The 24,109-nt window shown below is 41.3% G+C and overlaps 1 protein-coding gene across 5 annotated transcripts in view; it reads right to left on the bottom strand.

Moving 5' to 3' along the window:
- Positions 1-24,109, bottom strand: part of SATB1 (SATB homeobox 1) — a 101,008-nt gene that overhangs the window by 5,811 nt on the left and 71,088 nt on the right. The window lies entirely within an intron of this gene.

Raw genomic sequence — 24,109 nt, 5'->3', positions numbered from 1 at the left:
TCAGAGTCCTGCCTGCAGCTGTGCACACACGTGGTTCATCAGGTAAGCAGTTTAATAGAATCCCTGGGCCGGGGGAGACGATGGTCACTGAGAGCCAAAACCTGAGTGTATCTGCTGCACTCCAAGGCCCGGTTTCTGATCCCGAGATCCTTAATCATGAACTGAGTGGTCGAACGTGGGACAGTGGGACTGATATACACACACAAGTAATAGGCGCTGGGCTGGATGAAGCACAAGCTGGAATCAAGATTGCTGGGAGAAATATCAATAACCTCAGATATGCAGATGATACCACCCTTATGGCAGAAAGTGAAGAACTAAAGAACCTCTTGATGAAAGTGAAAGAGGAGACTGAAAAACCTGGCTTAAAGCTCAACATTCAGAAAACTAAGATCATGGCATCCAGTCCCATCACTTCATGGCAAATAGATGGGGAAACAGTGGAAACAGTGGCTGACTTTATTTTTCTGGGCTCCAAAATCACTGCAGATGGTGATTGCAGCCATGAAATTAAAACACACTTACTCCTTGGAAGGAAAGTTATGACCAACCTAGACAGCATATTAAAAAGCAGAGACATTACTTTGTCAACAAAGGTCCATCTAGTCAAGGTTATGGTTTTTCCAGTGGTCATGTATGGATGTGTGAGTTGGACTATAAAGCTGAGCTCCGAAGAATTGATGCTTTTGAACTGTGGTGTTGGAGAAGACTCTTGAGAGTCCCTTGGACTGCAAGGAGATCCAACCAGTCCATCCTAAAAGAAATCAGTCGTGGGTGTTCACTGGAAGGACTGATGTTGAAGCTGAAACTCCAATACTTTGGCCACCTGATGTGAAGAGCTGACTCATTGGAAGAGACCCTGATGCTGGGCAAGACTGAGGGCAGGAGAAGAAGGAGATGACAAAGGATGGGATGGTTGGATGGCATTACCGACTCGATGGACATGGGTTTGGGTGGACTCCAGGAGTTGGTGATGGACAGGGAGACCTGGTGTGCTGCAGTCCATGGGGTTGCAAAGAGTCGGACACGCCTGAGCGACTGAAGTGAACTGAATACTATGTATAAAGTAGGCTGACTAATGAGCACCTACTGTGTAGCACCAGAAACTCTACTTGATGCTCTGTGGTGAAACCTAAATGGGAAGGAAATCCAAGAAAAAGGGGTGGGGTGGGGGGGATTATGTACGCATAGAGCTGATTCACTTTCTGTACAGTAGGAACTCACCATCGTAAGGCAACTATGCTCCCATAAAAACTAAAAGAAAAAGAGTGTTCCAACGAGTGTGCACTGTCTCCCGTTCTTTAACCACCATCTCAAACCTTCTTGTCTCGGCCGCCACGTGGGTACTGAGCAGCAGGGCGCGGAGGCAGAGGGGAGGGCCGCCTACACCTGCTCCCGCTCTCAGCTCCGAACCGCGCTCCAGAGAAGCGTCTGCAGGCCAGCTCACCGGGACGCCGGCTGCTGCTCCTCTGCCTCCTCATGGTCCCTCTCCTCCAGCGGCGGCCGACCGGCCGGCCCGCCCTCCCGCCCACCGGCCCACGGACCGCGCCCTCCACCCTCAGCTCTCCAGGCGTGCCCCTCCCGCCTGCTCGCCGCCGGGCTGTGAATGCAGGCTTTTCCTGAGGCCACGTCCTTCCTGGACTTGCCTCCGCTTTCTTATCCTCCTGATCTCCTGCCGGGTCCCTCACCAGATCAGGGGCCTCGGATTCCTTATCTTAGCCTCTGCTTTAGGGAAACTGACCCAAAACAACGGGGTTCCTTAGAAACTAGTTGGATGGGAATGCAAAGAGGACAGGTTAGTATCTGATTTTTAGAATTGGCCAAGGGGAGTTGCCTTTTACATGACTTTAGGGTGAGATCAGAACATGGCATGACTTATCCTTTCTTTTCCAACGTGAACCACGGGAGAAATTGTCTGCTAACTCTAATAAGAAGCCCCCAAACAGCCTGAGAGATTTTAAAGAATAGCTGGAGACTCATACACTAGCTTCCCGAGACCCACCGACCACCCAGCCAAGGGTGACAGCTGCTAAACCCCATGAGCCCTACTGACCCTAACTGAAGCCAGGGCCTCTGATTCTCCACTCCACACACCATTTAGCCACGTGCATTCCTAGGGACAGTCATGCAATTGTGCACTCACTTGATGCCGCCACGTGCATGATCCCAGGATAACAGAACAGGCGGTAAACTGAAAGTTTACCAGAAAGAATATTAGCTCAATAAAAAAGAACCATGACGACGGCGCCACTGAACATGCTTCTCTTCTAACCATGGCAGCTGTAGGCTTCTTTCCACAATCAGACCATAGGTCACATTTTTGCTCTTATCTATGAATGCAACATTAACTACAATTTGAGTATTTGAAATATTTGAGACCCACTTGCATAGGCTGCCCTGGAAATGTTTGTTTAGCTCCTGCTGACAAATATTTGCTGTCTGGATTGAGCCATGGAAATATTTTATACTTTCCTACATCAAAAGTTATTGCTTTATTCTTCACTTCTATATTTTGATGCGAGGCAAGTTTTAGATCTGTCTTCCTGAAGGAAGGCTTGACTATTAACTCTGGTTAAGATTACACCCCTGCCCCCTCCTCGTCTCTTCTTTAGCTGTGGCAACTGACAGGGCCCCATGCCTATATACAGAAAACCACTACAATTTTATTTACCTTTCAAGAGATGCTAGAAGGTTCATCAAGAATATATTCTTTTTTTCTTTACTTACCTAGGATTATACTCTTGTAATAAGTGCTAAACACTGAGCATATAAGTCTTTTTTTTTTTTTTTTAAGAAATAAATGCTTGTAACCAAAAATTGATAAAAGTTAAATTAAGAACAATTCATGTAAGAAAATCTTCTTGAAGAAAGCTAAAGCACTCCAATAATTTTTTTAATCCTTTTAGAAACTTTTTAAAGTAATGCAGATATCAGTTAGCACTTGGATATATGTGGGGGGAAAAAAACATGTGGATCACAGATGTTCTTTGGAAAGGAAAATCATTAGTTCTTTTAAAATGGCTAATAATGATAGCTAATTCCCAAACAATCACACTCATGCTGGTTTCACAAATATTTCAGAAAAAGAGCCTTGACTTATTCAACAAATATTTTGCTCATATTGTCACTTCTGTGTCTCTATACTTATAAGACAGATTCTTATTTTTATTAATTGCCCATGACTAACATAACATTTCCAGTAGTTTGTTATTAACCTTTGCCCTTAAATAATACTTCTAATTCCTTATCTAAAAATAATGTGATGAATTGTAAATCTGAAGCATGTCTCCGCTAGCCTTTCAAGAGACACGATTTTAAGAGACTGAAATCAGATGCTTCTTAGAAAAATATTTAACGGTGCAGCTGGGAACTGTTAGTTCTACAAGGGTAGTCCAAAAAACAAAGATGGGGGAGGGGCAGCGTGCTTTTCTCTTGATATGTGTCGTTCTCAACAAATAATGGAAAACAGACATTCTGACAGGCTAGTTCTTTGTCAGCAGAGAAATCAGCTGGCTCATTCCCAATTTACACTGGCAAAAAGAAGATTAATTTACTATGATTCCATTTAAATACCTTAGAATATTCTGACTCCCTCAAATCCTATCGATCAAGATGATGACAGTAATCTGGTCTATGTTTTGCAGGAAGTGATGAGAAGCACCAAACGCTTTCTAATTCCCCAATACCTGTCCTGAGGTCACTTTTCCATAAACGATACTGTTGAACAAATACACTTGGGAAGACAATATATGTCAGAATATAGGTAACATGTGGCAAATAAAAATAATGATTTCCCTAAGTACTATATTGGTTCTTTTAAAATGATACATGTATAGATTTACTGGGTGGAGGAGAGATGGTGAATAAAATGCAAGCACTTTGCTGCAAAATGTGAACATAATTACGTTTTAAGCCAGGTCTCTGGGACTTGAAATATTGTAAGAGGGGTAGGGAACTGCTGTGACAATTAAATTAGATCACAACTGTTCTGAACAGTAGAAAAGACAGGAGACTAACAGCCTTAAAATAATGAGACCGATCTATTCTCAGAAAACTAAAAGGGCACAAGGAACAACCTAAACTTTAAATGTAGTAAATTTGCCAAGCAACATTACACTGCATATAAAGAGGGCAAAATATAAACAGTAGCCACATGTAAATAAATTAGTCAAACTTTCAGGATGTTCCTACTTTTCAAACTGACAAAGTTTAATTTGACACCTTCTGTTCTAAACCCTTTGTTTCTATTCAAAATCACGCCTTGAGCTGTTGCTATCAATCACAGCACTCCCCCTATTACTTAAAAAAACTGGCATGGACCCTAAACAAGCTGAAAATGCCATGCAGATGAATTCTGAGATAATATGTTCAAACCTGTTATATACAACACAAATCGTGTAAAGTTATGTATTGTAAACCTACATTTATTGAGAACTAAAAGTCTTAAATCCATCTGCCACAAAGGAAATACTGTTATGTACTTTATAGGAACCAAGAACCATCTGTAAATGTCTTGCCACCGTAAGCAAGAAACTGGTACAGAAGATGCTAAACCTCAGACAGCATGAAATCAATAACATTCTTTGGACTGGTTTTGGTTTAGGGAATCTATGAAAGACATGGAAGATTTGGGGAGGGTAAAGGGGCAAAAAAAAAAAAAAGGAAAAGAGAAAATGCGGAACGACTGCCAACGCACTACTGAAAAAAAGCAAAACAAATTCAATGACAACACAATGGCAATTTATCATGGTCCATGAAACACATGACTGTATGCTCATTTTAAAGGAAAAATTAGCAGTTCTGAACTCAATATTCTAATGATGTGCTTTACCGACAGAATCTTGTTGTACCACACTGAAATAAAAATCCTGGCACCTTCATCTCTCAGCTGCTGATTTCCACCCAAACTCAATCTCTGATTTCCATTCTGCTCTTTTTAGAACAGTTAATTCAAGACAATTCCCTTCTACCATTTTAATGGGTAAGGAGTACGCAATGATTTTTCACCGAGTCAGGAAAGCAACCTCCTTTCACAAATGAATTTATTGTACCTAGGGAGCCTCACATACATGAAAAGAGACCCCTCGCAAGGCCGGGTCTGTGACAGTCAGGAGCACGGAACACAACTAGTTTTCCAGGGGGAAAGAGACTTTCGTGTTCTCTAAGGAAAAAAAGTCACTTAGTACAAGGATATGTATATATTGTTGTCATGTACATATACGTTTTAAACTTAAGAGCTATAAAAAGAGAAAGAAAATGACAAATAATTCTCACTGCAACTAAGAAGGAAAAATACATTAAAAAAAAAAAAACAGGTAATTTGTGTTCTAAAAAGGAAAACATTTTATAGTCTGTATTTATTCCCTACCCCTCACCCTCATCTTTTATGTGTTATTTGCAGAAGTATTTTGTTCTGATCTCTGGGGCGTATAGTATAATAATATATGATATTAAAAGAAATCAATCTAAATAGGGAGGTATTTGATACATTTTAGTGGAAAGCATGAATTACATTTTGGCAAGTAGTAGGAATAGGATTAAGTACATAATCCATTAAATAGTACTTCTCACACAAAAAAATTTCAGTATTGTAGACTAAACTACACCAGGCATTTTGAATGAGTACATTTTCAACAACAACTAACTACAGAGCTAGCAATTTATCATTCAGCAAATAATTTTCTACTTTTAAAAGAATCTGTAAGTGTTACTTATGCTAATGAAGACAGTTTTTAATCTGCCCACAAACATGCTAACAGAGGGCAATTTTTTTTTTTTTTTTTAATTTACAAAGCTGTCTGCTCTGGAGGGTAATTTCATATCAATGTTCTGTAAGGGAGGGGTGAGTTCTAATTGTCAGAACTACTGAATCTTTTACCCTATAAAGGCTTAAAGGTATCACAAAAGATGCAAAGTGACTAATGACGTTTTAAACCACTCCCTGAATGTTCAAGAAGGGACATTTTCACACTTTTTATGTTTTATACGCACTGCCTCAAATATAGTGTTGAAACGTACTACTTCTTCCGCACCCCGACACAGAGACACACACAGGTCTGATGGGGGTGTGAAGCCTGCATCCTTCCTTCACACACCACCATCTAACTTTTTTGTGTGTGTGTGAGAACAATCATAACACTTTGAACAGTGAGAAACAAAAGAGCAGCAAAGCAATACTGGAAGCATTTTCAATTATTTACGAGGTTAAAAGGGTGAAATGATACTTTAAATACATCAAATTTCATCGTCTGGGCCATTTTTTGGTGGCAAAGTGGTATTGATCTTTCCAAATGCTGAAAATTAACTATTTTCCAGAAGGTCATTATTTGATTAAAGGCATTAAAGTTGAGGGCAAAGAAGCGATGCACTTCTTCCTCCCCATTCAAATCATCACATAATTTAATAAAAACCATCCCATCATGTCCTGTAATAAAAACGCTTATCTTAAGATATTGTTCTTTACCTAACATATTAACCTTTAAATGTTATGAAGTTCTTAAGGAGAAAAACCTTTGCTAAAGCAGATTATTCTATAACATAATGAGAGGCCTCCACCATTAACATTAATAAAGATACATGTTCTCTATGGAATTAGCAGGAAATACATGAATCTTCTTCCCCAGCTTACTAACATCTACTTTGTGTAAGTAAGGAGAATTTCAGCAGGCACAAGTAACTTTTTCCTGCTAAGTTAACATGGGCCTGAATCCCGAAAACATGGGAAGTAAATCTGAGCAGAGACAGAGCAGTAAATGCATTTTCCATTCTAAAAGTAGCGTTCTACATCCACTTTATCCAAAGAGAGGTTTTAAAAAGAAACATACTTAAGTGGAATACATGCATACGTGTGAGCTCAGTCATGTCTGACTCTCTGTGACCCCATGGACTGTAGCCTGTCAGGCTCCTCTGTCCATGGAATTTTTCAGGTAAGAATACTGCAGTGGGTTGCCGTTTCCTTTTCCAGAGGATCATCCCACCCAGGGATTAGACTGGTGTCTCTTGTGTTTCCTGCACGGGCAGGCAGATTCTTTACCACTGTGCCGCTTGGAAAGCATATGTGTGTGTCCCCAAATATATTTATCTTCAGGGTGTGGTTTCTGATGCTTGTATTTTTGCTGGAAAAAAAAAAATCACACTGGTTTTTAAAATTACTATTATTTTAAACTTCTAAACTGCTACTGTTTTAAACTCTCTCCAGACTCCACAGTTTATTTAAGGGACTCAGTATCTTAGCCAAAATATGTGGGTTTCTATACTGAATTAATAATAGGTCATAAACAACTATCCATGAATTTCTCACTTGAGTAGATTTTTGCCACTCTGTCTTTAAGAAGTTAGACAAAGCTAGCAGAATTTCTGGAGGTTTGGCCTTAACAAAAAGAAATGTTTCTATAATTTAGAGGAAGCTCACATTAAAATTTAGTCAATTTAGAAAGAATATTCAGAATCCCTGGTAAATGATTTTTATTTATCAATTATGCTTAAAATTTAATTAAGCAAAAAAAAAAAGAAAGAAAATTACTTTTTCTCTGTGGTTTGACTGTTTACTTCCTTTTTACATTCTCAAAGGCACTGGTTTGAGGGAGCATATAAATATGAGTTCTTTTCTTTTCCTATAGATTGTTTGGTTCATAACAAGAGTATCAGATAGTCTGGCCAGAGTAGATAAAAACATAAAAATGGTTCTCACTTAAAAAGACTGTCAGGAAAGTTTTAAAGAATATTTTCAGGAAGAATTTGAGGAGAAAAATTAATGACGATAAAAGTATGAAATTCTAGACAACATATTAAGCTAGCTGACAAGAAGATAATCTCTTAATTTGACTGAAACAGAATTTCCAAATAAAGCCTTCATCTTATTTTTTAAGAAAAGTAGATAACTAATTTAAAGATTAATTTTTTCAAAGACTTCAAACCTGCTTTCAGGATGGTGTCTTCAAAGTTTAAATAAAAATCTGGCTTACGTGTCTGATACTTGATACAGACTCTAAAAAAAGAGTTTGTTTTTCCCTCTCAATCTCGATGCATTTTTTAATATTATGTAAGCTTCAGTCATAAGGCTTGGCTTTATATTTATACCCTCTGCCTTAAACATCTTCCTTAAGGGAGGGGCGGAATAGATTAGGAGTTTGGGATTAACAGATACACACTGCTATATATAAAATGGGTAAGCAACAAGGACCTACTTCACAGCACTAGGAATTTGATTCAGTATCTTGCAATAACCCATAATAGGAAAGAATCTGAAAAAAAATATATATAAATCTCTCTATATATAAATCTCTCTATATAACTGAATCACTGTTTTACACTGGAAAGTTGTGAATTAACTAAATTCACAGTTGTGAATTAACTAAAACTTCCAATAAAAATCCAAGAAAATAAAAAATAAAATAGCACATCTGTTTTTTTAGGAAAAAAACACTTAAACTTCAGTCTTTATTCTCTCTTCCTTCTTCATATCAAGTGTCATTAAAAGACAGGAAACGCAGTATCTCCAAGGTTCTCCAAGGTTCACGCTGTGATACTTGTTTCAATTTCCATCGCTGTTTCCATCGTAAAGAACTGTCTGTTCCTTTCCATCCTGCCCACCGCTGACCTGTTGGCACTGGGGCAACTTTTCCTTGAATGATGCTGTTAGGCACCAAATAATCGTTTTAAGTACGTCCCAAGGACGGTTATCTCAAATTAAGAACAAAACAGCCTTTGAGTAATCATTCCTTTTCCTCTCTTAGGGGAAGCGTATAGCAGCGATGAGTAGAGCTTTAGGAAAGGGGAGAAGGAGCGTCACCATAGAGCTGTAACTCCTACAAAAAGCAAAGACAACGTCTGGCTTGGCCCCTGGCACTTCCTGCGAGGTAAACACACAGGTGTAATTAAGCTTTCTCGAATCTGCTTAGTCCACTTTGAGATGCCCTTGGAAAAGGGAGGCCAGGATGAAAATCACTGCTCTGGTCTTCGCTTGAAAACTACCCAAAGTTATCCTATTGCTCAAAATGACCTTGAAAGCTTCCCAAGAGAGAGAAAAAGGTTACCCTCCCTAGAGCTTCATGGAAGGGTCCTTCAGTCACGCGCCGGCTCAGTCGCTCAGTCGCGTCTGACTCTCTGTGACCCCGTGGACTGCAGCCCGCCAGGCTCCTCTGTCCCTGGGATTCTCCAGGCGAGAACACTGGAGCGGGTTGCCGTCTCCTGCTCCAGGGGCTCTTCCTGACCCGGAGATCCGACCCGCGTCTCCGGCATTAGGTGGCACATTCTCGGCCACTGAGCTGCCTGCAAACCCAATCACACTCAGGTCCTAATTCATCAGACCGTTTACCGGCTATCATTTCCCCACATTCTACACCCACTCCCCATACTGTTTTCTCAAATAGAAGAGCCCTCTCCTTTGTTTTTTCCTGCCCATCTAAATACTAACTCCCCTTCCAGTTACTCTCCATCACCTCAGCATACCAGTTAAGAGTTATATCCAGGGCAGACACTTATGTATGCGAACTTGAGCAAATCCCCCGAGTACCTGATCCTCCTCGACGAAGTGCAGATAATAATGGTATTCATCTAAGACTGCGGCTGCTGCAAATGAAACAGGGTTATGTTCAGCCCAGTGCCTGGCCTGTGATAACTACACACGGTCTGATGGCTTAACCCAAAGCACTTGCCTTAAATGGCCCACAGTATAGTGGAGAAGAAGCAGAACTCAAACATAGCTATCAGAGCAAGGCAGTGTGTAGTGAAAGTCAGTGATGGGCAGACATCAGGTGGGAACCAAGAGGAGAGATGGGCTGGGCTGGAGGGGTCAAGGACATCTTCGCTGATGAAGAGTCATGGCAGCTTGGCTTTGAAGAATGGGCAATATTTAGTGGGAAGAATAAAGAAAAAAAAAAAAGAATTAGCGATAAGGTAGGGAAAATAGGTGGACAGTAGCTGTGGAATCCACTATGCTTACCATTCTTTCACCATTGCTCTTTACCATACTTGCTTGAGGATACTACTTAATTACTGTGACTTCATCTCCTCTATCGGAGAAGGCAATGGCAACACACTCCAGTCTTCTTGCCTGGAGAATCCCAAGGACAGCGGAGCCTGGTGGGCTGCCGTCTATGGGGTCGCAGAGTCGGACGCGACTGAAGCGACTTAGCAGCAGCAGCAGCATCTCCTCTATATAATGTACCTCTAAGGTCAATTTGTTAAGAAAGCCTATGTCTTCATTTTAACACTTATTCTAATAGTGACTAGCCCAGTAACCTTGGTCAAGTGCCTTGAGTTCACTAGACCCGAATTTACTCCTCTGTAAAATGGAGGTAATGTTACCACCACTCACAGGGTTGTAAGAATAGTTGAGATAATTCACACTAGGGGCTTGGCACACAGTAACAGTATGATGAATGTTAGCTATTATTATCATTGTTGTCATTATCACAAATACAATCCAAAGGAATGTGGGTATCTGGGGAGTTAATGAAAATAATTCAGTTACCACATCCCAACCTGAACCCAGTATCTTTCTCCCACAAACACGGCTCCTTCTATATAGTTTAACTGTTAATGGCATCACCACTCACCCAGTCACCCGGGTGAAAGGTTGCTATTTGAAGCATAAATTAGTATAATCTTTCCAAAGCACAATGGGAAATGATGAGTGTAGAATGACTAGCAATTACCTTTAAAACACAAATGCCTTTTTTGATCCAATAATTTCTACTTCTAAGAATTAACCCTAAGGAAATAATAGGTGTATACAAATATTTAACTATAATAATGTTCACATTGTTTGTAACAGCAAAAGTTGAATGCAACTTAAATATACCTCAATAGGGAATTAATTAAAAGGTGGGTTTAGAGTATGAATGAATGAAAGGCATATATGTGCACACATGTGTATGTATGTATATGCATAAACATACACATATGTGTATACAAAGAGCACAAATCAGGCTATTTCTAGTTAATTGGGATTTGGGTATTTTTTATGGTCTTTCCTCCGTTATGATTTCTTTAAAATGTGTTCTTCTATACTGGCTAGCACTATTTTTCAATTTTAAAAAACCATGGCAAACAGATGCAATTAAAAAATCTGACTTTTCTTGTTTGTTTTCTCCCTAAACAATCATAAACTCCCGTCAATTCTACTCCTCGGTATCTTTTGAATTTGCGTCTTCTTTTCCATTCCTGCTCTCCGGTCCCAGCCCTCCACGTTTCTCCCAAAAACTGAGGCTGGCGGACTTCTTGACTCCAACCCACCCCCATCTCTGCTGAGTTACATCTGTCGTAAACTAGGAGAGCCCCGTGCAGGGCATGCTCTGCACAAGCCTTCACCTAAGAGGTCTGGAGACGCTCTGAGGCTCACACTTCAGTGAGTGAGCGTAAAAATACAGCAGAAGATTCCCTGCAACACTGAAGCGGCAGTGAGTTGGGGGAATCAGAGGTAAGTAGAAAAATAACACAGTCTGAGCCATTTAGTTAGTGGCAAAAAACTGAATACACCACTCCCATTCCTGAGGGCACTGCGCGTGACAGCAAAATCCAACTTATAATAATGCTGCATTTCAAAGAAGTAAGATTGGAAGTGAGCTCAGCCTAGTAGGGTTAGGAGGCAGAGAGGCCCTGTAACAGGTTTCTGGGACTCCTCTGGGGGTCTAGTGGTTAAGACTCCATGCATCTCATGCAGGGGACACGGGTTTAATCCCTGGTTGGGGAACTAAGATCCAACATACTGCACGGCATGGCCAAAAAATAAATAAATAAAGATAAAATGAAGTGTTAAAAAAAAGGTTTCTGTCAAAGGCATATACATTTGACTATTTACAGTAGAGGTTTCCTGGGAAACTTATCTTTTTCCAAATCCCTCAACCCCAATAAACGTGTGCTCTTATACCATAATATTATGAAGCAAATTTCTTATGTAGCATTAAGGCACTATTAAAAACTTAAAATATTTATTTTTTTCTTCAAAATTACAATGATCATAAAGAAAAAATGTTGCAGAATATCTGTTTATGCCATGTGCAAAAAAAAAAAACCTATAAAAATGTGAACCTATAACATGAGTAATTTTCAGGTGATGATTGACTCAATACACTAGCTATCAGCTTACAAAAATAACCTATTGTCAGGTTAATTTAAACAAATATTTCTGCCATTGCATTTTTCACTGATTTATATAAAACTTTTCAGCATTGCAGATAAATCCTCAAATGAGCAATACCTCTCATTACTCATATTGAGGGGCTGTGAATTAAAAATTTAAATCTTCCCTCTATGATATTCTACGAGAGATAACAAAAGAATGTTTAAAACCAGGGGAAGGCAATTCGGGATTGTAAAAGTTATGGGGCTCATATCTTAGAGGAACCATCAAGCGGGCAGGGTCATTACAAGCTCCCAAGCTGCTTATGATTTTACAGATAAAGTAACACCCATTTTGCGGCCAAAAACCACACTGTTCTATCCATTATGCAAAGCGACTCATCAGAAGTCAGCTTAAATGAGGAACTCGAATTTGGGGATTTAAAAGAAAAAAAAAAAGAGACTTAAAAGAAAGAAAGGGTGACTATTTCTAGAAGCATCATGGGAGTCACAGTGATAAAGGCCAGGTTAGAAAGGTACCAGTGAAGGCGGCCGCGCAGGCCAGGGCCACACGCGCGGGAGGCCTCTCCGTGCCGGCCGGGAGAGCAGGTCCAGAGGGGCGGGCAGAGCTGGGCCCCCCTGGCCTCCCGGGCACAGGGTCTCCGGCCCTCCTCCCGCCGGGCCCACCTCAGGCAAAACTGCACCTGGATGAACTCCTCCTGAATCATTCTGCCCTTCCACAAATAACCTCAAAGGGCAGTCTACCGCAAGGCTGAGACGTGCGGACAGATAGAACCCGACCATCTCTCCCAGCACTTATTGGCCAGTGAGGTAGATAAGCTGAAACCTCGGACTGAAGCTGAGAGCCAAGGTATAGTTTAACTGGCAAAACGTTTCCAGCCTGAGGGCTAAGGTGCTCTCCCAAATGCTGGCACTATACGTGGGCATCAGAATACCGGAGGAAAGGCTGTGTATAGGGTTGTGTTGTTTGAAATGTCACTGCAATCATCGCCACCCATGCTTACATACTCTGGAGCGTAGGGTACTTGAAAAATAAGCACCTGAAAAAGTAATAAATAAATCTCTCCCAGGTAAATTTAAGAACTCTTCAGCTACTGTTTTAAAAAATCAGACATTTTTTTTTTCTTCTAACACACAATTGATCTAAACATTCGTCTACCCTCTTTTGTGTGATGGACTCTTCTGGTAGTCTGATAAAGTCCATTGTTTTCAGGACAATGTTTTTATGTGCCAGATATAAAATGTGTAAAATTACAAAAAAAAAAAAAAATCAACTGTACTGAAATACAGTCATCAAAACTCTATGTTGTAGTAATATAACAATGTGTGCTTCTTTATTAGCATACTAAATAACAAGATCTAGGAACAGAGCTAAGACCTACCATAACTTTAGAGTGATGAGCAAAACAGTATTTTGAGATTATCTACAATAAAAATGTGACATGAAAATATTTATGATTTTTATTGGTGACAAATCCTTAGGTATTCCTAATAATACTGTCACTCATTGCCTATATTGATAATTAAGTGCCTAATCTCAATAAGACATCAGTGAAATAAAGTTCTTTTATTCTACCTAAGTGCATGCGTGGACCCTTGAGGGAAGGTGAGACACAGGTTAAGAATTCCTGAAGAGGGTGCCCCCTACCAACATCTACGTGTCTGTGTAGATATGTAGACACACACCTATATACATATATATTTCAAACATTATTCCAGAACTATCTCATATAAGCTCCTAGTAGATTAGAAAATGGTGGTGTTTAGGAATTCTTGGAACAGATCTCTTTGTCATGTTGCTTTTTGTTTTTGTTTGTTTTTGCCACCACACCTCTTAGAGATGGGTTGAAGGGAACAGTTATCACTAGTCAATGGTTCCCATATTGCGTCCCAAGGAGTCCCAGGATTCCACCAGGGGTGTTTCGGCAGAGCCCTGGGTGTGTGAGTGTGTGGTGTGGGTGCGTGTGCGTGCATGTGTGGGTAACTCCCCACCCTCACTCAATCCCCAAGTCAGTTGTGGGAAGACTTTTGTCAGATTAATCTGTTTCAGGTCTGGAGGAGAAGGCATTCATAAAGTGATAGTTTAATAGTGTGAACTTTCTTGGTTGACAGTTGCACCAGCACATATGTATACCTCACTGTGTTTTTACCTAGTCCTGTTATGAACTCAGTAAATGGGTTTACACATGTGAATAAGGAAGCGTCCACATTCTGACTTAGTTCAGGTCACACCATCCCCAAAACTATAAAGGTAAGCACGATCAGCAGAGTTTCCTTTGAGAAACGTCTATCTGCCCAGAGAGCAGCACTAACAGTACTTTTCCAAAGACACCTGGGTTTCCTAAACAGAAGAGGAAAAAGTATCGGGGCAGGTACAAGACGGGGCAAGGAAAAGGAATGGAATTAAGGCAGGTGCGGGCCGTTGGGGGGGTGGCGGGAGGGAGGCGTGCAAACAAACAATGATTGGTCTTTCTTCCCCTCACCTCTTCAAAGGCTATGAAGGATAGCCTTGCAGATTTGAGAGCAGGCAGAAGGAAGGTAGCAAAGGATTAAAGAAAGAAAAGAAAGTGAACAGGAAAGACAGTAAATGGAGGGTAGAAAAGGAGCCCATGACTGTCTCATTGCTGTACATTCTATGTACACCTCAGTGCTAAATTTATCCAAAAATATAAACACAACTCTCTGCCTGGAAATTAAGCTTGATGGATAAGGCGTTAGTTCTTATGGTTACCCAGGGTCCAAGTTATTTAGTCTCTTTAATCAAAATACTAAAATAAAATCATTACCCATTAGGCTATTACCCTTCCCCCAATCTCCAAACACACAAGCAAAAATTAATTGCAAGTCAGGAAGAAAGAAGGCAATTTAGACAGCAACAGCTTGGCATGGACCAAGCTGGATTTTCCTAATAGCATTTGTCTGTTTGTGAACGTATATTTTATTTACAGCCTTCACTTCCTTGACCCCACTGAAAGTAATTTATTTTTTACCTAATCTGCGTTTCATTCTAACCACCAAATACTCCATCAACGAACCAGTCAAGTAACACCTTGATAAGCAGCTTAATGTTGGTATGTAACAAACGGGGAAACATTTAAAGAAGACATCTGGGGCTAGGCACCCCTCAGCAGCTATTAGATGCTCCAGGTACTAGGTGACAAGCTTGCAGCCAAGAGCGTCAAGGTAACTCCGTCACACCGGCTCTCATCCCCTGCCTCCTTCACCCAGCTACCTCTCCATTTCACCCACCTCTTCCAAACCTGTGATTTCTCGTGGACTGCGTCTATTTTTCCCCCTTTGATGTGCCATCCTGCCTTGAAGAACGTTTTTTTTTTTTTTTTTAAATCAATCCCCTAAAATGAGAAGTTGAAGGTGGACTTTCAGGCATCAGTTAAAAACCCCAAAAAAGACATGTTAAAGGAGGAAGCTCTTTAGCAATCTGTAATCACAGGGTGTTGGCAACCACTATCCCACCACATAGCGACCCAACCCCAAGCCCCAGCAGAGCTTGGGCTCTCTGCATACTGGCCTGACTCTGCACGGTCCCCGACGAAGGAGGCGGCCGTTCCAGCTTTCCAGCAGCAGGTTTCAGACTCCAGCACACCAATCTGGAGCTCAGTTCACACTATGTAACACGAGGTTCACAGCCTGGGTTTCAGACAGCCCGTTCTCCTCGTTGTACGTCCCTCATAAATATTTCTTTCAGGCTAAAACACCCCCCCTAAACAGTGCTGGGTCCCCATCCGCTAAGCCCTTCCATTATCCCAAACCTTGCCTCCTCTGGGACTCATCCCCACACTAACATACCTGCTGGCGGTACCTCCAATCAAAACAGCATCCTTTTTCACACTTGTGCCCCTGCCTCAGCAACAGACTCAAGGAACATGGACCTGCCCAGGACGCGGCAGTCTGACCCGACCTGCTTCACTTTACAGAAGGGGAAAGTCAGAGGCCTGGCAGGTCACGCAACTTGCCTGGGTCTCCACAACGTGACGGCCGGGAAACTGGGACCCCTACTCTTTGCAATCCCCAAGGCCTTCTCTGAAAGATGAAGTTTATGTACAAGCTGTTATATAAACCACAAGTGACTCTGCAGATCAGTATGTTTCTGACATAGATAACCAGGAACCACACTCTCCTCTTTTCTTCAGCTTGGAGTAAAAACACGGGCTACACTACAGATGATATATTGATGACTTCAGTGATGCTGGTGAAAAATGCTGACCTTGAAAATAGAGTAAATATTCAAAGAACAAATTCTGTTTCCTGTACATCTCCTTGAAGATCTGCATGACTGCAGAGCGGGTGAAGGTGGGCTGAGCTGAAAGGCAGGATCCTTTTCTACTAATCTGCAGCCAGGACTCACTAATAGATACATGAAAACTGTCTTTGCATTAGACAGGGACCCAGCAGGGTCCATAAAGAAAATTACAGTATTTTCCTTGAATAATGGGGATTCTTGCAGTCTCGTTAAATTTAATGGAAAGACGTGTTCTTGTCTCCTACTCAAAACTCAAACTTCACACATACTCCAGAATCCCTGAATATTCTTTTTTTTTTTTTTTGGTTCTTCTTTCTCTTCTCTTTTGTATCCGCAGGTATACTTAAGACAAAAAGAAACCCTAACATATGAAAACTAAAGTTTGCAAATGTGGAAAGCAGGGGATGACTTCTTAGGTCACAAATGGAAACTTTCACTTGCAATGAAACAAGGCAAGTTTCCTTTAAGAGCCAAGTTCAATGACTGCAAAATATGATTTCATGTGCATGCTGGCTCACCTGTTTTGAAGTAGCTGTGCAGAATTCTTCAGGGTCATTAAAGCAGAGGCAGGACAGGAGTCACAAGCTGCAATTTCTTACCCCCACGTTTCTTATTTCTTCTTCTCATCCCCATACAACTACGTTACAGATAGAGCAAGTCTCTTTCTGGGTATCCTAGAGGACAAGTGACAGCCGCGGTGGGTGGACCTCACTGATTAGCAACCGGTGCTTCACTTCTGTGTTAAGAAGGATTCTGAGGTCGTACCTGCACTCAATAGAAGTCAGTGAAGTGACAGGTAATGTGGGACTTTAATCTTCCACGATAATAGTATCTTGCAAAATGACTACCCAGGCTGATTAAGACTGAAGACATCAGCTATGTGAGCTGCTCAGCAGTTCATATGCAAGAGGGATTCTAAGACAAATACTTTCTTCTCCTCTAAAGTGATATTCAGGTCAAAAGAAAAAGGATGAATAGGCAGAAAGATGCTAGTTGCAAAGTTGGAAGACATTATGAAGCAAACACAGAGCAAACAGTGAAAAACTGAGAAGGGAAACTTTCCTGTTTTTTAACATAAGGAAAAAAGGAAGCAAGATAAATGGCTAAAGAAAGGAAAGAAAGGAGAAAAATTCACTATTCCGTGGGAAATGGCACCTCTTATCAAGTGAGGAAGTTTTGAAATGAGGCTCATAACTTCAGTAGTAAAACAAAAATAAAGATAAAAAGGAAGAGTGTATTTTATTTGGCATTAAAAGATATTTAACTAGCTCGATCTACATTTTAAATGGTCTCTAAAGTGGATTGTTGCAAGCCTTCTCTAGAGGAACAGTTCTACATCACCACAGATCCTATTCCTTCCTCCTCTCTTAATTTTAGTTTTCCACCAGCTTTTGCCTTCTTACAGCTCCAATACTTTAATTTTCTTATGGCTGGATTCTTCTGAGACTGGTGATAACTTTGGCCTTAATGGTTACCCTGCACCTGCACTTTCTGCCAGGCTGTCTCCACTATTTCTAAACAAACAGATTTCACTGGTTTTCAGTTCTACCCTTCACACCAGTTCTGCAAATCAACACACCTCTCTGGGAAATAGATTTTTGATGGGTCCATTTTTGTTTTGGGATTGTGAGGAATATGATCGCCATGCCTAAACTAACAACTTTTCATTGACAAAAATAAGGGAAACTCTCCTTTAAAAAACTGCATATATCCACTGTAGAAATTCTTTCTGAATTTAAGTTAAAAAAAAAAAAAAAAAAAAAGGTTTGACACTGACAAAATAAAAAGGCAGAGACTAAAGGGATATTATTGCTCCCATCCAAAAAAAGAAAGAAAAAAGAAAACTTGTGCAAAAAAAAAAGGGGGGGGGAATGGAGAGTACCATCTTTTTCCATCTGACTTTTGGCAAAGGTAAAAAAAAAAAAGGAAGTTGATGATAGTTTGGATAAAACTACCTGGGAAAAAAAAAACTAGGCAACTTCTCTATTTTTCTAGACACTTTTGTCCATCGCATTTTATTTTTAATTTAAGAACATCTCCCACACACGCACATGCAGACCCTCAACTCTTAAAAAAAAAAGGGGGCCTGAAATTTTAGTTACACCACATGTGGTTTTCATTTGTGAAAAATGAACAAGCTGTTTGTGGTTAAACTGTCTAATCGCCTGTTATCAATCTAGCGCTGCATTCAAGATTTACAGGACCCATCAGCTTCTGTGCTACATTAGCTGGAAAGGGGGGCGAGAGGAGGAGGAGGAGAGAGTTTATCCTGAGGAATAATATTTCCAATGCAGCCACGCTCGCGCTACATCTGGTTGTGCTGGTAGCGGCAGTTAAATTGAAATATTTCACAGCGTGTGTCAGAAACATGCAGAATGGTAATTATGACAGATCTGATTAAGCCCGAGTGCCACACGCTCCCTGGCCAGCGACGGTTGTGCAGGTGTGACCTTGTGCGTGCCTGCGTGTGTAAATAAAATTAATTACAAGCGAGAGGGTGAAGGCTCCGGTGACATCACAAAGCGGAGGAACTCCCAAGGGGGAGACCTAATGGAATATTTTCCCTCAGTCTAATAATACAGTTCATATTGACTTGAGGTAATTAGTGGGATCATTAAAGCAGTTTTCCCGGCGTATTTGGCTGCCTGATCAGATTAGTGAAAATGTTCTTCAGAACAAGCCCTGTGTGGTCTGCCAGAGAGGAGGAAATAAAAAGCAACAAAGCATATTTTGGAATGATAAGCAGCACTGGACTTGTACTCCAGGAAAAAAAAAACAACCACACGCACACAGAACTCTCCACTCCTCTCTGGAGCTTTCAGATCTCACGGTCCTGTCCGTTTTCATTCTGCTATCCGACTTGTGTATTCCTAGACACATTCTCAACTATTTCTTTCATTTCCCCTCTCTGCTACATCTGACTGCTCCATCGTGATGAGCCAGCCCAACTCCTCAACAAATCTCTTTTAAACAAGGCAGGATGAAAACTGGGGAAGAGGCTCTTCAATGACTGCCTTGCCATTAAGTGACTGGATGGGGCCATTGGGAAAAAAAAAGAAAGAGAGGAGGGGGAAAACAAGCCCAAAGGAAGGAATGCCACTGAAAATTCACCTGCTAAATAAAAGGGTCCTCTCTTCTGCAACCTACAACAGAGGCTTACATATTTCTCTGCCTTCGGATCGCAAAATGGGTTTTGGCATGGGCCGAAGTTGCGGCCAGTGTTCTTGAGTTGAACAGAACGCAGGGCCCTCGTCAAGTAAAGGGCCATTTGTCTGAAACTAGTCTACTGAGCATGCTCTCGGCAGCCACCGGGATGTGCCAAGCGCTGTCACAGATGGCAGGCTCTGACAGTTCCCATCCGCAGCGTCGGGGCTCGACAGTTCAGCAGAAGATCAGTGACATTCTGTCTCATTAGAACCACGCTAATTATCACAGCTAGTTTCAGGGGAAACCATGTGTTGCAATGGTCAATTTGAAGGAGTCTGTGCATCAACAAACTGGTAATAAGGATCAGACACCTTATTATACGACAGCATGCTGCCTGTGATCTGATTTACAGGAGCAGAGGCTCTGAGGCGGCCGGGGAGGCGGGCGGGTTATGAGACTGTGTGTTTCAGCTGAATTCCTGAAGCCTACGGGCTGAAAACGCGGTCGTTTAAAAAAAAAAAAAGAAAAGGCCACTGGGATGGCTGAAGCAAGAACTCAAAAGAGAATACGTTCTCTATGACCAGACACCCGAAATAGGTGAAGTCTCAGAGAAAGGACAACTTCATCTCTTTAGCAATCACATGGTGATGGCACCAGCAGATCGGACCTTTTCTTTTTACAAGATACTTAATGATAAACTATAGAATGGCTGCATTCCTATTAACCTCTAAAATCTATTTTAAATATATATATTTTGTACATGCAGATATAGATATTTACATGGCTGATCTATGACTTAGTTGTGTCATTTTATCAGGCAAAAGAACAGCATGTATAAAAGCATAACAACTATAGTTATAGGAATGAATAACCCCAAAGGTTACTTTTTAAGGTACTAAAGGTCTTCTTTGAGCAGGGACAAAAAATCCTGCATCAGATTCATATTCCCAACATAAGTTCTTCCTCTCTTTTAGGACGTTTCATTGACGTGAAATTTTAACAGTGCAGTTTCTTCTAGAGCTATTTTTCTATTGTCATTTTGCATAAATGCATTTTCATAGCTCATTCATTTCACAGGGCCTTTATTTTCATTTCTCATATGAGGGAAAAAGAAGATAAAGCTAAAATAAAACCTACCTTTACTACCCAAGCCATAAAAGACAACTGGTGAGACTTTTGAGAAAACACTTTGTCTGTTCACTTGGCAGTCTGTTAAAGAACTATATCGGTGTTATAATTACACACGAAGTTTAGCTGAATAGCATTCCGTTTTGAAATTCGTTCCTGCTGAGAGTTAAAATCCCACTGGTCTGGTCTGTTCCCTACTCCCATTTTGTAGATAGTGGAGCCTGTCCTTTAGCTCTTCAACTGTCAAGCTAACTATATTGGGTCGGCCAGAAAGTTCCATTTGGGTGGGAAAAACCTGAACGAACTTTCTGGCCAACCCAATAGAAGGCTTCCAAAAAGAGGAACTTTCATAAGATATCCTGAGTCTATACTTTTCAACTTGTATTACATTTCAGGACAAAAGGTGGCCCTAGATTACAGTAGATTCTACAGATACATGCTTGGTATACTCATGCCTTAGAAGGCATCACACACTGGCCTTCCTTGAAGGACCTGCTCTGGGGATCACCCTCCCCAAACTTCCTCATGTACTGACCCTCTTTTAGAGAGCTGACTCAATAGTTACAAACTGCTTCTTTCCAAATCCCGAGTAAAAATTTTTTATGACATTTTTTGAAAGCTGGAGAACTGGGCTTAATGAGCTATGATTATACTTGTTACAGTGAACTTAATAAATGGGAGAATGAGGAACGTATATTTACATGACTCCAGTTACTTAATCTTAAATTTTAGAAGAAAAGAAATTTTTCAAGGATTTACAGGCGGCAATAAGATATCCGAAAACTTTTGGTTTGACTTGCTGAAATAAACAGTATCAAGTGTGTAGGGAGACAACACCCCTTTATGTGATATTTTAGCCAAAAATATAATCAGCAGGTAAGCTTCTATTGAATAACTCTGAACCTACCTCTGTGATCAAACCCCAGATTAATTAAAATACATGCTTGTTTTTATAATGCAGAAATGTGAAAAGAGCTCATATTCAGATTCACAGATATAGTTCTTAAAACACTGTATAACATACAATCATGTACCTTCAAACTGCTATATTATGTCAATGTTTATGTATTTAAAGCCATTAATTTCAGAAGTCCTGTTTAGCAATCAACTAGACTACAGTGGTCCCCAACCTTTTTGGGACCATGGACCAGTTTTGTGGAAGATGCTTTTTCCAGAGACTGGGGGGAGGGGCTGGCTTCAGGATGATTCAAGTGCATTACATTTCATTTATTGTGCACTTTATTCCTATTATTATTACATCAACTTCACCGCCTATGATCAGGCCTTAGACCCCAGAGGCTGGGGACCCCTCGAAACATAAAGTATAGGTCTACACTTTAGAAAACTAAGTCTGCTTCCCTAGTGGTCCACTGGTTAAGACTCCATGCTTCCAATGCAGGAGGTATGAATTCCATCCCTGGCTGGGGAGTGGGATTGTCACAAATATACTATTGATACCATGTGTAAAATTGATAACTCACGAGAACATACTGTACTGTGGTCTAATGGGATCATTTATTCTTCTATACCATCATTACCCTGATTCATGACCATCACTCTTCTATACAGCAGAAATGAACACAACATTATAAAGCAACTATACTCCAATAACAGAGAAGGCAATGGCAACCTACTCCAGCGTTCTTGCCTGGAAAATCCCATGGACAGAGGAGCCTGGTAGGCTGCAGTCCATCGGGTCATGAAGAGTTGGACATGACTGAGCGACCTCACTTTCACTTTTCACTTTCACACATTGGAGAAGGCAATGGCAACCCACTCCAGTGTTCTTGCCTGGAGAATCCCAGGGACAGGGGAGCCTGGTGGGCTGCTGTCTATGGGGTCGCAAAGAGTCGGACATGACTGAAGCGATTTAGCAGCAGCAGCAGCAGCAGCAGCATACTCCAATAACAAAATTAATTTAAAAAATAGAAGAATAATTCAAGTTAAAAAAAAAGAAAGAAAAGTCAATCTAATAGGGACCCCGGTATTTAGACAGAATGGACTCTTAGAGATCGCACAGTGCAGAACACCGTACCAGGAGATGGGCAGGACTCCAGGTCCTCATCACGAAGGCAGCACGGAGCCTCCCCAGACGTGGGCTAACCTGGGCACCAGCAGGTCCTGAGATGCTGTGCATTGGGCCGCCTTACTGTTCTCCTCCCTTCAAGCTCATGCCTCCTTCTCCTCCCTGGAAGCTGGTCCAAGGAAAGGGAACCTGTATCTCCTGAGGGTCTCCTCCCCACCAGGAAAGATAAGTGAAGATAAAATAAGGCGGAGGTGGAGAAGGGCGGTTCCCTCCCTCGATCCCAGCTGCAGGCGGCTCCGTCAGCCCAAGGGAAGGGGCTCTGGGGACACGGGGTGCCGTGGAAGCTTCCGGGGAAGCAGGCGGCTCCGGAAATCGCTGGAACCGGGGCTCAGAAACGTGCAGGGGCCTCCTGTGGGTCTGAGACAGGAGGCTGCACAGGTGAAATCCTGCTACAGCGAAGTCTGTTAGGAGAACATTCCAAAAGAATGAGTCAGCACAGAGCTTCCAAGTGAGGTTTCTGTGAAAGCAATGTGATTCTGACAAAATAAAAGATGCCTTTGCTGACACGCTGGAATACAGAATGCAGTCTGCTATACGGAATGCACATGGTTATGTGATTTTTTTTTTCTCCTGGATTTTAGCACTGTAGATTCCTATAACCAGCAACAAAAATGATATTCTTAGCCCTACGCACAGGGGAGTCTGGAGGGCTACAGTCCATGGAGTTGCAAAGAGTCAGTCACGACTTAGCGATTGAACAACAAACAGCAGCCCTATTTCTACCACGGATGATGTGTGACATGTCTTCCTCGTATTTAAGGCATTCCAATCACCATCTAAGAATTTCCAAACCCAAAGATACTTTCTTTTTTTCACCTACAAGCCCAGTGAACACGAAAGCATTCTTTCTCCTTCACTCTCCCTTCTCTCTCCCATCCTACAGGTCTGACAATGAAAAAAGTGTCTCAAAGTAGGTGAAAGAGTGCAAGAGGCTTTGAATTATTTGGTTGCTTCAACTGGCATGCTATTTTCACAGAGGCAGAAATTCTTTTTTTAGTGCGAAAAACCACATCTATTCACCAAACTTGTTGCAGCCAAAGTGTCCAGTAACTCGCCAGGACCGGTGGGTAGAGACTGCAAACGATTCTACTGAAAGCATGTTCAGTCAAATAGAATTTCCATCATCTGACTGCTTTACCTAAAAGAAACACCCTGTTCAATAAAGTGCCAGAGAGAAATCACTTTCTAAACGCAAGCGGGGATGCAGCTGCACAGTGAAAGCCCTTCACTCCGGCAGCATCACTGCATCTGCAAGCCCCACCTCTGCAAACACGAAAATCAATGTAACAACTCGATGTACAAGGCAAGGCCTGCAGCACTGCTAATGTCCCCTTGCTGGACATACACCTTAAGTCTCAGAGCTCTCAGGGGGGTTGCTGTGGAATAAAATTAGATTCCAACAT

This window comes from Dama dama, chromosome 19, assembly GCF_033118175.1.
Source record: "Dama dama isolate Ldn47 chromosome 19, ASM3311817v1, whole genome shotgun sequence".
NCBI classification, from domain to species: domain Eukaryota; kingdom Metazoa; phylum Chordata; class Mammalia; order Artiodactyla; family Cervidae; genus Dama; species Dama dama.
This window is presented reverse-complemented; position numbering and strand designations above follow the sequence as displayed.